At 34.2% G+C, this 15,491-nt stretch overlaps 1 long non-coding RNA gene across 1 annotated transcript; it reads left to right on the top strand.

Annotated features, from left to right (window-relative positions):
- Positions 1-10,901: 10,901 nt before the first annotated feature.
- Positions 10,902-12,589, top strand: LOC138340866 (uncharacterized). The gene is made up of 3 exons (XR_011213711.1): positions 10,902-10,966; positions 11,951-12,037; positions 12,484-12,589. It is a non-coding gene; the product is annotated as an uncharacterized lncRNA (long non-coding RNA).
- Positions 12,590-15,491: the final 2,902 nt, after the last annotated feature.

Here is a 15,491-nt window from a genome sequence, read left to right as displayed (position 1 = left end):
TAGGATACGACATCGGTACTCAACCATTGCATGTCACCGACTTCCCAAACAAACACATCCCTATATTCAGCAAGCAAATAAACTAGGCCCTCTTTCTGAGCTTCATTTAGGTGGGTGCTGATCTTAACATCTTTAACACATTCCGGGTCTCCCAAATTCACTGTTTCCGTTTCCTCTAAATTTGGTTTATGCTGATTCTCGAACTGCCAAAATTCCTCGGGGACATAATCTGGTTCCCCACTTTCTTCTTCATAATCGTCAACCTTGTCGTCACCTGCCTCATTTTTTTCATTTAGCTCGTGATATTACATGACATGATGCAAAAATGGTGGGTCTCGGGCCTCTTTCGGACTACCACTGATTTTAATGTGCATGACATGATGCCTTTCTACCGAAGCATTCGAGGTATCAGGATCGGCATGAATGTCCAGTTTCGTAGCACCACCTTTGGCTCAGCATCGTGGATACCAGCTAGATCGACCTCTTCCTCGACAACAACATCGATCTCCTCGAAGAGTTCACAGATTCCTTCCCTAAGGTTTCATGCTCGACATACTCCCGGATTGGAAAGGATTGATACAGATGTGGAATCGGCTTAGTCAAAGCTTGATCATTTTTCTTCTTTACTTTCATGTTATCATTTGTGGGGATGTACCTTAAACCATATCTGGATCCCTTAACGAGGACCAGAAAAGGCTCAATAAGTCCCTGGGAATCTCTTCCAAATCCAAACCCTGGCTCAAAACCATTCTGCAGCATCATAGTGTCTATCATCTTGTACACGGCAGGCATCAGAGTCTGTAGGCCCAACTCTTCACCGGTGGCATTCACCAGCTCCACCGTGTAAAAGTATGTACCTCATGATATCTCATCAATGATCGCCACCTGTCTGCCAAGGTGACTCCCCTCACCATGAGTAACCAACTATTCATTCTTCCACACGAGCTTCATCATCTGATAGAGAGTAGAGGGGACGGCTCAAGCCATATGGATGAATGGCCTTCCCAGAAGAAGGTTGTAACTGGTATCGATATCCAATACTTGAAATTGCGCATTGTATTCTACGGGGCCCATTTGAATGGTCAAATTCACTTCTCCCATCGTGTCTCTTTGAACCGCATCAAAGGCTCTCACATTGACCTGGTTTTGCTCCAATTTCCCAAGAACAAACCTTAGATGCCTCAATGTCGACAACGGGCAGATATTCAGACCAGATCCATAATCTACTAAGACGCGGTTGACAACCTTTTCACGACATATCATAGTAATGTGAAATGCCTTCTTATGTGATCTCCTTTCAACAAGCAGCTCATCGTCACAAAAGCTGATTCGGTGCCCTCAAATATCCTGATGAATCGTAGCGGCCACGTTATCACTGTGGGTACGTTCGTATCATCAAAAGCTTTCATTAAGGCCTGCCTGTAGGATTTAGAGCTCATCAGTAGGGCCCATACGGAGATCTGAGATGTACTCTTCTCCAAATGTTTTGCGATGGAATAATCCTTTGGTTGCATCCTTCTCCAGAATTCCTCTCTTCCCCTTCGCTTATCAGCCTTTTGGTCTGATCTTTCTTCTGTCTTCGAGAGAAAGCTCGTCAAGAGTGTAACACCTTCCAAACATGGTCATGCCTTGAGCAAAAGCAGTTTCAATAACAAACTTAGGCTTGACGAAAGGTTGTGATTGCACCAAGGCAACAACCTTTGCAGATGTCAAAATAGCAAATTCTCTCTTTTCTTTGACGTTTAAAGAAGCAACAAACCTTTCTAAATCATCGTGAATGATGGGAGTAATCATCTTCGTTCCACACTTATCTTCATCTATCTTGATCATATTCACATTGCTGCCTCCATGATTCGGCAGTGGATTTCTGTTGACATTTGGTGCCGTCGGTTTGAGAGGGACTACCTCTTGATCAATCAGATCCTGAATTTTGTGCTTGAGATTGATGCAATCTTCAGTATCGTTCCCAACGATGTTGGAACGATAAGCACATCTTTGATCTGGTTTGTAGAACTTTGAATTGACATCCACGGGTTTGGGCCCCACAGGGTGGATGTATCCAGCCACAACCAGTCTCTCATATAGTTTGGTCCAGCTTTCAGTGAGTGTAGTAAAGCTCCTTGAAGGCTTCTTCTCAAATCTAGGTCAGGGAGAGTCATAATTGCCTTGTTGAGGAGGAGGCACCTGTTGATAATTTTTGGTATTTGGACGGGGAGCTTGGCTTCTTGGATATTGATTTGTTTGGTAATTTGGCGATGGAGCTTGGTAATTCGTAGGAGGATTTTTGTATAGTGAAGCTTGGACTTGATAAAAAGGAGGGGGTGCTCGGTAGCTCGGTTGTACGTTAGCACAGTTTGGAGCAATATCTTGATAGGGAGATGGAATTTGGTAAGGTTGAGGGTAATTTTGGTAAATGGGGGAGAGATTTGGAAATTTGGGGGTGGACTTTGGTATACAGGAGCTTGGACATTTGGATAAACAGAGGTAGCATTCTTATTATTGGGATGACAGATGGCGTATTACAAGATTGGTAGGACTTTGGGGAAGGCCGACCTTGTGAATATGATGACCTTCTAGGATTTTCCTCCCCCTATATGAAACAACAGTACCTTCTTCTCTTTTCTTTCTCAACAAACCTGAAGATCCAGGTGATGCGGCTACACAGACTATCTTTCCTGATTTTAAATCGTTTTCGATATTCTCACCAATCTTGACTATCTCGGTAAACTTTTCTCCAATTAGAAACATGATTCTATCATAATATTTTGGCTCTTGCACGGACACGAACACTTCAACGACTTCTTTCTCAGTCATGGGTGGCCTCACCCTTGCCGCTTCTTTCCTTCATCTATAGGCGAAGTTTCTATAGCTTTCAATTTATTTTTGCTTCATCTTCTCGAAAGAGTATTGATTGGGAACAATTTCCACGTTGTAAGCAAATCGATCAATGAAATCTTTGGCTGAAAAGTTGCATATCCCACTTTGAATGACCAAATAAAGGACTTGTATCTTCGCCCATACGATGCCTCAGAATTGCCCATCTGAAACTGGAATAAAAGGTATTATTAAAGGTGAATTCTATAAGAGGTAGGTGATTATCCCAAATTCTCTTTAAATCTAAAACGAATACTCTCGACATGTCCTCTATGGTCTATATATCTACGGTTAAAATATTATACTGAGATTTACTTCATTAACAAGACCTTTTCGAAATGATTTCCATAAATCAGAGGTAAATGGAGGACCCCCTATATGTGATGATAAAGAAAAGGGAACCCCATGCAACCTTAGTATCTCAGTGATTTGAAGTCTGGTAAAATCCTCAACTGAATTTATAGTCTTGACAGCTAAGAAGTGAGTTAACTTATTGACTTTGTCCACTATCACACAAATAGAGTCATATTTTTGCGAGTAAGATGTGAACCCATAACAAAATCCATGTTTATCACTTCTCACTTTGATGTAGGAATGTTAATATCTTGAGTCACACCTACTCATTTTTGATGTTATACTTAAATTTTTTGACAGTTAGGACACTTAACCACCAATTCTATGATGTTTCTCTTTATGTTGTTGCATAAAAGACTTCCCAGTGATTACGATACATCTTCGTTTAACTTTGATAATTATAATATGTGGAATTATGTGCTTTTGTAAGGATTTTCTTCCTCAAATCATTAGCATTAGGAGCAAAGAAGTGACTGTAGTAACAAAGCACAAGATTACCCCATTCAGAGAAAACCTCAACTCTTTGTTGATTAACTAAACCTTTCAACTGATATAATATATGATCAATATCTATTTTAACTTAACCTCCACTACCAAGGAAGATTCGGACAAATTCTGAACTATCCCACGAGTGAACATCCTTGGCTAATTCTTTCTTCTCTTCTGGAATATGTGCTAGACTACCGATTGATGAATATACAACGTTTCTGGTTGAACACATACTATTGGCTCTTATGATATGTGAACAGATCAGCATTAACACCAAACAAGTAGTGTCTCCAAATTATATGGGATAACACTACAACTTCAATGTCAAGGTCATGAGTCGGGTAGTTCTTCTCGTAGACCTTATGTTTTTAAGAATTAGCTATGACCTTACCTTACTGCATCAACACATAACCTGGCTGACCCTAGATTGATCACAATAAACCACAATACCGTTTAACCAATTTCACAGAGTCAAGACAAGAGTTGTCGTCAACATGGTCTTCAGTTATGAAAAGATTTTCTCATGCTCATCGGACCACTAAAACTTCCCCTTCTTATCAGTAAACTTGGTTAATGGAGAACCTATGGATAACAATCCTTCAACAAACCTCTGGTATTAACCATCCAAATCCTAAAAACTTCTAATATTAGTTTGAGTGGTGGGTCTGATATAATGTTATACTGCCTCATTTTTGTGAGAACCCAATCGGATCCCTTTGCAAGATACGTCATGAATAAGGAAAGATACAAATCGTTATCAAAATTCAAATTTGATGAACTTGGCGAATATTTGGCGATCTTTGAGAATTTATTGAAAAACTATCAGATGATTCACGTGCCCTTCCTTACTCCAAGAATACATGAGGATATCATTGATAAAGACGGTGATTTAAAGTCCAAATAGTGTTTGAAAGCCCTATTCATTAAGTCCATGAAAACTACAATATCATTGATTAGTCTTAAAGACAGAAATACAAAATTCATAATGTCTATATCGAGTACTGAAGGTTATCTTTGGGAATTTACTATCTCTAAATCTCTGATTAAAGCTGAATCTGAGGTCTATTTTAGAAAATAAACTATTACCCTGGGATGAGATACTTATTCTTCATTTTGACTATGTTCATATGACTATAATCAATGCATATTATGAGGGAATCGTCTTTCCTTCTTATTAACAATATTAGAGCACCATATATAGAGATAGTGGGTAAGATGAAGACCTTTTATAAAAGTTCTTTATACTATTTTTTCAATTTCTTTAGCTTAGATTGAGATATTATGTAAGGAGGAATCAAGATAGGCTTGGTATATAGAAGCAGATTTATTATGATGTTATTACCCTTCCGGGACTCTGGGAAGATCTTTTGAAAAAAGGAAAGTGTAGCCCATGGATGTAATGTTGCATGGTTTTTCCTCGAAAGCTTTAAGAGCATACAATTGTTATATGACACTGACCACGATCTCAACCAGATGAAGCACCTATCTTACTAGGGCAACCAGTTGAAGCTGCTGATGTTGTAGATAGATACATGTTACCTCTTGTATTTTACTTGAAGAGGATCAATCCTTCAACCTATGACCTAACTAACCACACCCAACGAACTCTTCTATGCCTTTATGACTCTCTCTTGGATGATTCTTACAACACTTTTGACAAGTTGGGAAATTTTGGTTACGTGAAGCACTCCCTTGTGACTTAGAGTCTAATGATCTCCCTTCCCTCTTTCTGATCATGTTGAAACATGGGGGACGAAGCGCTAGCTTATTAAATGTGTTGGGTTTGTAGACCTCTACTGAAACATTGAGCGATTTCTACTACGTGGCATCTTCTGAGAGTACTCATAGTTATCCATCCTAGTCTTATTGGTATCGTTGTCCATTTACCTACGCGTATCTCCCTCAACCTCCTGAGAATGAATCATTAGTTTGGATATATTCATATCTGTAAATAACATGGCCTTTCCGCACTCAGTATTCACCAGATCGGATACTTCAAACAAGAAACTTCTTATTTGTGCTTTTAAATCGTCAACCATATGTGGAGCATACCTGGAGAGTTGCGTGAACTTCAGCTTGTATTGTTGGACTACAATAGAACCCTACTTCATGTTTATGACTAATTAGTAGTTAGCCTCCCTAATCACTCTCGAGAAGAACCTATCCAAAAACACTCAAGCAAAGTAGTTTTATTTCACAGGAGCTGCATCCGCACCCCAGTTGTCTTTTCATTATGTGAACAAAATATGACCACATCCTTAAAATGGTAGAATTCCAAGTCCACCTTATCAGTACTATCACTTACATTACAAAAAGAATCTGCTTGACCTCATTAATGAAGTTATGTGGTTCCTCACCTACCTGCAACCCTAGAACTTAGGAGGATTCAAAAGCATAAAATCTCGAACCATGGTTATAGTTAATCGACCTTCAAGGTTTGCCTAAACTAATGTATGTTGATTGTTTTAGTTGGATACGTTTGAGACAAAAGCTTGGTTACATTCTAGAATCTTGCATTTGTAACCTCGTATTTTGGGACTGGAGGAACTGTGTTAGCATTTTATGTATTAGTTCTAAAAGGAGGCATGATATAAAATGCATAACAATGGATTACAAAGGAGAAGTTGAATTTTACATTGTAAACAATAAAAATAACAAAATAATAGAAAGTTCTTAGAACACCTAGTAACCTCTCCGTTATAGGTGTTGTGCGCTACACACCCATGCAAGAAGTAGTGCCTAGTGCGTATAGCAGACAATGTAAGACTATTGAACTGATTCTCTCATATGAAGTTTTTCACATACCACGCCTTCCCCATAAACGTAGAGTGACCCAAGCTAACCTTGAATTTGGCAGATAAACGACATACTAAAAAAAATAACTAAGTAAATCATGTACTATGCGGAAGCTAAAATAAGTGGATATTTTGAATGTGGAATGCCCAATTCGTCTAACTATTTGATATATTATAAGATATTTGTTATGACCAAACAACACTTAACAAATTGAGTTGAAACTAATATATTCTATAAAAAGCGTCTAAAAGAATTGAGTTTCAGGGACATGCCCCTAGCTAACTCTATCAAGACTGAAAATTTAAATAAAGACTTAAAAGTAAAAAATGTGTATTGTCCTTGAAGAATGAGAAATCACCACTAAATTTGATGATGTCAAATAGGGAGTTGGACTAAGAGTGATCTGGATGTTTAATTTCTAAATCTATATCATAAAACAATGTAGTACAAAAGTATGTGTCAGTACTTTGAATGAACAGAGCATGTAGGATGTGTATATATATAAGCTAAACAAAGTTATAAATTGTGTTGAAGCAAAATTAAACTAAACTGGATGAAACGAACAAGTACTAATTATTAAAGCTAATAGGCTAAATTGTATTGTGATGTAAATGCTAAAAATATGTAAACACAATAACATTCTGACTGTGGGAGGTTCATTTAACCAATATAAACCATGTGAGCCCTTTTTAGGGGTGTAGGGTTGACTATGGTGTGGTCACTTAAACGAATGCCGAACAAATAGGACTTATGAACCTATGTAGGCACATCGTTTTGGGACTTAAGGGTACTTGAACTCAATCCAACTTAGTTCTAAGTTGATTCCCAGATGAATACAAGAAGCTTAAATTGAGTGAAATAATGAATATCTCAAAGAACTAATATGCTAACTAAGAATGCAACATATATATACTGAGATTTGCAATTTCAAACATTGAGGAAAGATTTAGTCTTATTTTCCTCGCATGTATGATTCGTGATATTTTATAAATTTACACAACCTAGGGTTCTTTGTTCTATTCATGTGACTATACTAATTCACGAACAAATCTTCAAAATCTAGAAACCATAGGTCTGAAAAGTGTATTAGATATAAAAGAACTAACTTAATTTAGGGACCTTATAAGTCAAAGAAACCAAAAAGTAAAATCGAACATAAATGCTGATGAAAACCAAACACAAATTCTTTGGATTTCGGGGATGAACTTGAGGAAAACCTCTACTTGTTCTTTGGAGAAATTATCCCCTCTTTGTAAGCTTTTCTTTTTTAGTTGAATGATATTAGGAAAATTAGGGTCCTAGGTTATTTCTAACTCGATTATAAGGCTTAGAGTGAGTGAACAAATGTAATTTAGGCATAAAATAACATAGTTTAATTGCATAACTTATAGGGGAAAAGAAAAAACTATAGTGACTTAAAAGATTATAGTCCTCTTTCACAGGCCAATTCATGGACTTTATGAAGCACCACGGGTCGTATGGGAAACCGTGGTTTCTCATAGAATTTGGGGTAGTACAGTTTCATTTTTTAGAGGCCACTTAATGGACCGTGTGAGGTTTAACGGACAGTCTAGTGGTCTGTGGTCTCTCACAAGTCATTGGGTGGTTTTATTTGTTTTTAACGCCAACTTGGCAGCTCGTCTTGAGTTCCGTGGACCTTGTAATGTTCCTGTTCCTCTATCTTGTTATTGGGCGTGAGACACAATGAGGGTGACGCATAATGGTCTTATTCACGGCATATTCCCTGCTATGAGGTCCAGTGTTTTCCTCTTGTTCAGTCTAAGGTGTTATAGTTTAGTGAAGTTTATTATGATTTCTACATTTCATTAGGGTGATATACTTTATTCTTTCTATAATTCTATTTGTTATCGTTATCTGTGGGTTTTAGGTTTTCTTGTCTTGGTAGGACAAAAAGAATGATATCAAACACATTTTTCAGTTCGCGACAATGTTTCAAACTATGTAGGAATACATATCGAATATTTCGTATTATCATTTTTGTAATTCATGGTAGGGAGACATATGAAATGAAATCATATAGGTTATAACTTCATTGAATGAAGTTGTGATTTTCAATTGGCCTGTTCATTATGATATGTGCTTGTTAATGAATGTTTGTATCTACTTTTTGGCTTGGGTACAAAGCTGGTAGACTAACGATGAATGAATCGGATACCATATTGGTAAACTAATTATGCGTGCTCGGGTACCATGTCGGCACACTAACAGCCAAAGTTTGGTTTTTGTGTATGTGATTTTTAGTTCGTTGAGAGGCCCAATATTTTCATTTTGATCATGTGAGAGATGTACTTTTACATTATTTGACATAAGTGTTGTTGTTTCAAGACACGTGACTCAGTGTCTATGTGGTTGATAATTGTTGTGATGTTATACATTGTTCTATGTTACTATATTGTACTGACCGTTTACATCCATATATTTGTGTCTCCATGTGATCCCACTAGTACTCTATGGTTTGTGTAGTGGTATCCATGTTCTTTTTCATGTTGAGTAAAAGACCTCTTCTGGATGTTATTTCGAGACCTCTGTTGAGAGATATCAATTTCTAGTCCAAGGGTGAGCTCCATCTTTCACGATACCATGGATCCTTCTAAATCTTCTTATCCATTTATTCAGGCATAGGCTTATTTGTTTTAGTTGATGTCCTGTTTGGAGGTTGCATCTCAAGTTCAACTATTTAGAGTTTTGGTATGATAATTTTAAGTTATGGGGTAATTTTTGTGTCACTATTGTTTTAATTATGTAATTTAGTTTATATGGATTCAATTCTTTAGTAACTTAATGATTTTCTATTTTTTCTTGCCAAGAGTTGGTTTTATTTATACAGTGTTGGTTAGTCCGGGTTAGTCTTTAATTCTCCCACAAGGTTGATTAGTTTTGGTGCCACTCACAGAGGTTTAAGTCGTGAGAATATCATACTCGTTAGGATGATATAATTTCATTTCAACATATTTATGAAATTAAATTGATTTATCCATCTAAAATTAAAAAACTACATTTAATATTTGCTACTATCATACATTATAAGAGGATAATAAATTAATACGACATGGTATGCCAAATAAAAAATCTATTGAGAGAAATACTTTGTTTCTAGGGAATAAAGTTATAGTTTGATGACTTAATAGGAAAAACAATTAAAATAATTTTAGTGAAAAAAACATTCAAAATGAAGATTACATGAATTTGTCTTTAATGCTACCAACCAAAAAAGTGTTCAAAAAATAAAAAAGTAAAGATACTAAGTATATATATAGGTAGTTTCTTTTTACCCTAACTTTGCCTTCTCCGCCTTTTGTGTTCATTCTATCATAACAAGATTCTTAATCCAGTTAATCGGCCACAAAAAAGTTTGAGGTTTACACTTATGCCTTGTTAATTTCATTGATCTATCTGTGTATATATATATCTTCTCTTATAAAATAATCTACGATCTTTTTGTTTTTTCTTTTTGTTTGATGTTATTAATATTCTCTTATAATTTTACGTATTCATGTTCTAGAAAATCTAGGGAGAATGAGAAAAGCTTGATCATTTTGAGTTTGACCAAATTTTAAAAGAAATAATTATTGATATGGTGGGAATTAATTTTACTTGTTATAGATCTAAAGGTAGTAGCCACTTTTAACAATTTTCTTAGACTGAGAAGTTTTTTAAATTGATTTTCTCCAAATTTCTTAATTTGGTTTCAAATAAATTCAAATATAAGATAATTTTTTTGATCACTAATCTAATGAATCTTGAAAGATGCATGATTACAGTAGATCGAATTTCGATTTTTTATATGGATCTAGGCATTACATATCTTTTCTCTCTTTATACCTACAATATATTTTTTAAAAAAAATGAAAGTTCTAATAAAAGTGATTTTATAATCTTAGTTCTAATAAAAGTGATTTTATAATCTTAGGTTTTATTATTAAAAGATAAATAATTCTTTTTATGGGTAAAAATTGATTTAAATTGTTATAGATCTAGAAGTTGTGGGCTCCTTTAAAAAATTTCTTAAAAACAATGACTTTAAAAATTGATTTGTTTTTTCAAAATTTATAACGTTTTCAAACGAAAGTTTGATTAAGTCTAGTTTTTTAATCATACCACCAATGTACTTGGAAAATTGTTTGAGCTTCATTACCACAACAATAACTATTCTTGTTCTTGAATCTATAAAATTGATGGAAAAACATCTTTTATTTTGACTTTTTATGTGTATGTATTGTAGCACTTTAATTGAGTTCTTATGATATTACTTGACACATAAATATCATTACTAGCAAGTTTGATGTTTTTATATATATTCTTTTTTTAAAAATCTTTTCTATATCCATCTTACAAAAGATCTTTTTACTTGGTTTTTATTTTCTACCAGGATATGAATAACCAACACCAAATTTGTGTGGACGAAGATGCAATGTTAATGGATGATTTAGAGGTATGCTTTTGAAAAACATTTCTACTTTTAAGGTGCTTAATATATCCTTATAAGCAATATACAATATTTTTTGATAGATAATTGAACAACTTTATTATGATAATTGAGTTACGAAAGAAAAATAATGTTATTCTCTAGAGCTAAAATAATTTAATCATTTTATGACAATAATATATAAATACTCATACAAATTAAAAGAAGTTAAATATTTGATGTTAACTTTTGTTGTTGATTGGAGTGATTGATAGTGATGGTAATAGACGATGGTAGTTGGGGGTATTGATTGTAATAGTTGGGAATGGTGAACAATGATGATGATGATGATTGATAAATATGGAGTACGCAGTGAATGAATTGAATTAATGAACTATAATATTTCAGAAACCTTTGAATGACATGTTAATTATATGAGATTTTTTTATCTAATCATTAATAACTATCAAGACTCAATAGATGGCTGCATCATAAAAAAAATTTAGTTAATGACTTAGGTTCAAACCTAAAAACATAGAGATTTAATAGTTTATATATGAATGATTAATGTTATATCTTTATTAATGCAAACCTATGAGACATAAAAATTAATACTTGCTAGTAGCTACACACATGTACATATTTTTCTGTGTAGTACAATATCATTAGTTAAATATGCATTATGTCAAAAATTATAAGTCTTCATAGACAACCTTTTTCTTATATATTTAATGCCATGATTTTTCATAGTCTCAAGCTATGACATGACCAAACAATCTCAAATGATAACAACCCATCATTGATCTAGTTACATAATATATGTTATTGATGAATACACATTTTAAAGCTTTTTTTTTCATCACTTTGATCACATTCTTAAGATATTACTTGAAACATAGCGAATAGTTCATATCTTTTCTTAGAACCTTCTTCATCACTTCATACAAGTTTTAAAATTACAAAAGTTTTAACTAACTTTTTTATATTTGCAATGTGGATATGAATATGAAGGACAAAGTTGGTGTTCAAGAAGCAACATTGATGGAAGTTCCCATACCTTTACTTGAATCTCAAGAAACAAAAACTGATGTTGTTGAGGTAAGTTTTAGAAATCCAATTACAAGGTGTTAATTTTCATCCTTTTCTGATATGCACAAAAATATTTATCGGAATCTACACTAAATAAGGTATCCCTTTTCCTTAGGATTACTAGGTAGATTAGGAATTGTAGTCCAAAGCAGGACACGAGCTACATATTCCAATAGGATGAAACTATTTATCACGAATTTAGTAATCTTAAGACTTGCATGACCACGACCATCATGTATCTTCTTAAAAGTGCATAAGATTGATTAACATTTATTTTTTATTTTATATATTAGGTATTCTATCTCTTAGATTATCTTCTTAAAATGTTACTTGATATATCCACACAAACGTGTAGCAAGTTAGCAATTTTTATCTCTTTTAGAAAACCATGCATTATTTCACACAACTTTTTGTTTTACCAAAAATCTAACTAATTTTTTCTTATTGTCTTTTAGAATATGGATAAGCAACGAAAAGATGGTGATGATAAGGATGCAATATTAATGGAAGTTCCAACATATTTAATGACACATGATGAATCAATAGCCGATGTTTTAGAGGTATGATTTTGAGAGTTTCTCCAATTATAAAGTTTTAGTTTATTTTCTTACAAGTCATTTTAAAAAATATTTTTTATGGATGCTTGAGTAACTTTTAATGCGAATTGTGTGATAAAATAATGAACATATTCTTCTCTATATCTAAAACATATGACTTGTATTCCAACAACATTTTTCAAATATGTCATACATCTAATAATAATTAAAATAAGTACTCTTTCCGTTTACATTTATATGATTTAGGTTAACTAAAAAAAATTATGGAAAGGCTTTGATATTTAGGTTCCAAAATCATCCTTAAAAATATGAAGTTTTATACATTATACTACTTTTATGAATATTTTGCCAAATAAGGTTAAACCATCATGGTAAATGGTAAATTAAACATTTTTAAATTAAACACATATGTTATATTTTAAAACTTTTTTAACAAAGTGTTCCATATAAAATACAACACATGGAAAATTGATTCTTTGATGCTTAATTTTTGTTTTTAGCTTTAGATCATGACCGACGACACTAGCCTACAATTTGAGAGTCTACGAATCGAAACTATTATAGTAACCCACCCAAGGGTTAGGGTCGTGTCCCAAGGGAGTAGTAGTGAAGGTAGTAGCTACTTAGAATTCTGTTCAATATAGTGATAGTTTAAGACATTTTCAAATATGAACACAATTAATTTGTGACACCAAATTGTCACTTATTGAAAGGGGTTTTGGCACAAGTAGTAGAATAGAAAAAATATAAAGGAAATCATGTATGGTAGAGAGTTCTTGGGGTGTGATCTCTATATGTGAAGATAAAAGTGGTGGATATATGACTTCTGTAGATAATTTGGAAGGACAATGGTGACTAGGCTAAGATTTAGGTGAATGCAAGTTCCTTCTTGAGAAACTTAACCCATAAAAAATGGTTTCCTCTCAGACACCCACTCGTCTAAACTATCTAGCCTATGCCTTATCCAAAATCGCTCTTTCAATAAGGGTGATTGGGTATGGAACTATGGCTCACCCTCTCGCGCATATGGACCCACCCCATCGGAGATCAATCTAGTGGTCTTAGTTTCACGACTTCTTCCTCGAGAAAGCCAAAAGACATTAGTTAGTTTTGTTTTTTAAACTATAAACCCATAATTGCTAAATCACACTCCAAGAAAAGGATATTATTAGCCACATATCAAGTAATAATCAAATATGCTCAAAATGATAATGAAATCAAGTGGGTATTAGAAATTACACCTTAAAAGTAGCAAAGGTAGGTAAACGGAGAAGACCGACTTCAAAAATTTGAAGATGAACTTCTTTCGGCAAGCTTCCACAAATTTAGAGAGAACTTATGAAAAAAATTCTAAAATATAATATCAAGTGTAAAATTGTTTTACGCTCTAATTTACTATATCTAAATAACAATAGAGGTCAATATTTATAGACTTCAGAATTGTACTGGAAAATCTTTTCGGAGCAGCTAGTCATTATTCGCTGAATCACCCTTTTTTGAGTTTATCGCCATTTGCACGATGCCTTCCTTATCTATGTGTTCTGGATGAATCGGCGGTAATATTCTGCTTCATGGAACTGATCGACTAAGATTCGGATGATTATTTTTGTCACCTTTTGATCCACTTCCTTCAGGCTCACTTGCTATGATAGAAGGAAAAAAACATTTCTATTTGGTAGATCGCCAAGTGTGCTTGGCGATGCACACCTTTGCCTCTTTAGCTCTTTTTGTCCGTTTTTTCCTTTATACGCCTAAGTGTCCATGCTCCTACCAAATCCACAAATACCTAAAACTTAGGAGTTTTTATCATAAATTGAGATAAAATAAATAATCAAGGACCTGAGATGCATTAAATAAGGCCATAGATAAGTCCAATTCGAGGACTCATGAACACCCCCAACTTAATCTTTTGCAATTGTTAATACTTACAACAAGACTTAAATTACTCATGCATACCTCAGTTGTATATTCACAGATTCAATTTGTGACACACCATTACCAAATATTCTTGAGCTCACAATACTTTCTTCTAATAAAAGTTCATGCTCAACAAAAGTATCTACATGACCTTACACAAACAATGATTCCATTTTCATACACGTAGATTTATTATCTTAAAGTCATGAATCTGATGCAATGCTCACACTCACAAAGAGGGGGTACAATGCATGTTTTGACCCATAGGTTTGTCCTTATTTTCCAATTGACTTTCGTTTCGTTCAATAAAGATAAAAAATGTCTTTCTATGAAATTTAATGTGGGAAGAGTACAAAGGTATGGTCATTTAGGCTCAGTGGATTTTTTCTCAATGAGATGTGAATTTCTCAACACATCTTCTTTGTTAATTGATAAATCCTTCATCAAGTGAATTTTAAGTCATTGTTTCATTCTTCTCCATGGATTTCTTGGAAATCTGATTTCTTTTTGTTCTTTTATTACACAACCTTCTTATTCATTCTTCTATTTTTGTTTCCTTTTTTCATATATGAAGGGTTTCCATTTCTATGCAATACCATGGGTTTGTGAGACTTTTCCTGCACTTCTTGACTTCTCCTTTCCCTTCTTACCACACCCCAAACTTAGGCTTTGGCCTATGTTGGTTATTCACTTATATTACATATCAAGTGGATTATACGTGATGGATACCAAAAGGTCTTGGTGTCATACATTTTTTCCAAAGAAGAGGTAAGGTCAAAGGGCATACAACTGAGTTTCACATGCTCACGGTGTACGCCACAGAAGAGGTATATGTCAAAATTGGTTTAGAATCTTTGATTAGAGCCTAAGATCATCTCAAGAGGACACCTCTCTAAATCAATCAGACTAACTAATTGGGAAAGTTCTACATTTATTCATCCAAGGTTCAAAGTAAGATCATCACAGAAAACATTGACACTAAGGTAAAA

Source organism: Solanum lycopersicum, chromosome 1 (assembly GCF_036512215.1).
Source record: "Solanum lycopersicum chromosome 1, SLM_r2.1".
Taxonomy (NCBI): domain Eukaryota; kingdom Viridiplantae; phylum Streptophyta; class Magnoliopsida; order Solanales; family Solanaceae; genus Solanum; species Solanum lycopersicum.
This window is presented reverse-complemented; position numbering and strand designations above follow the sequence as displayed.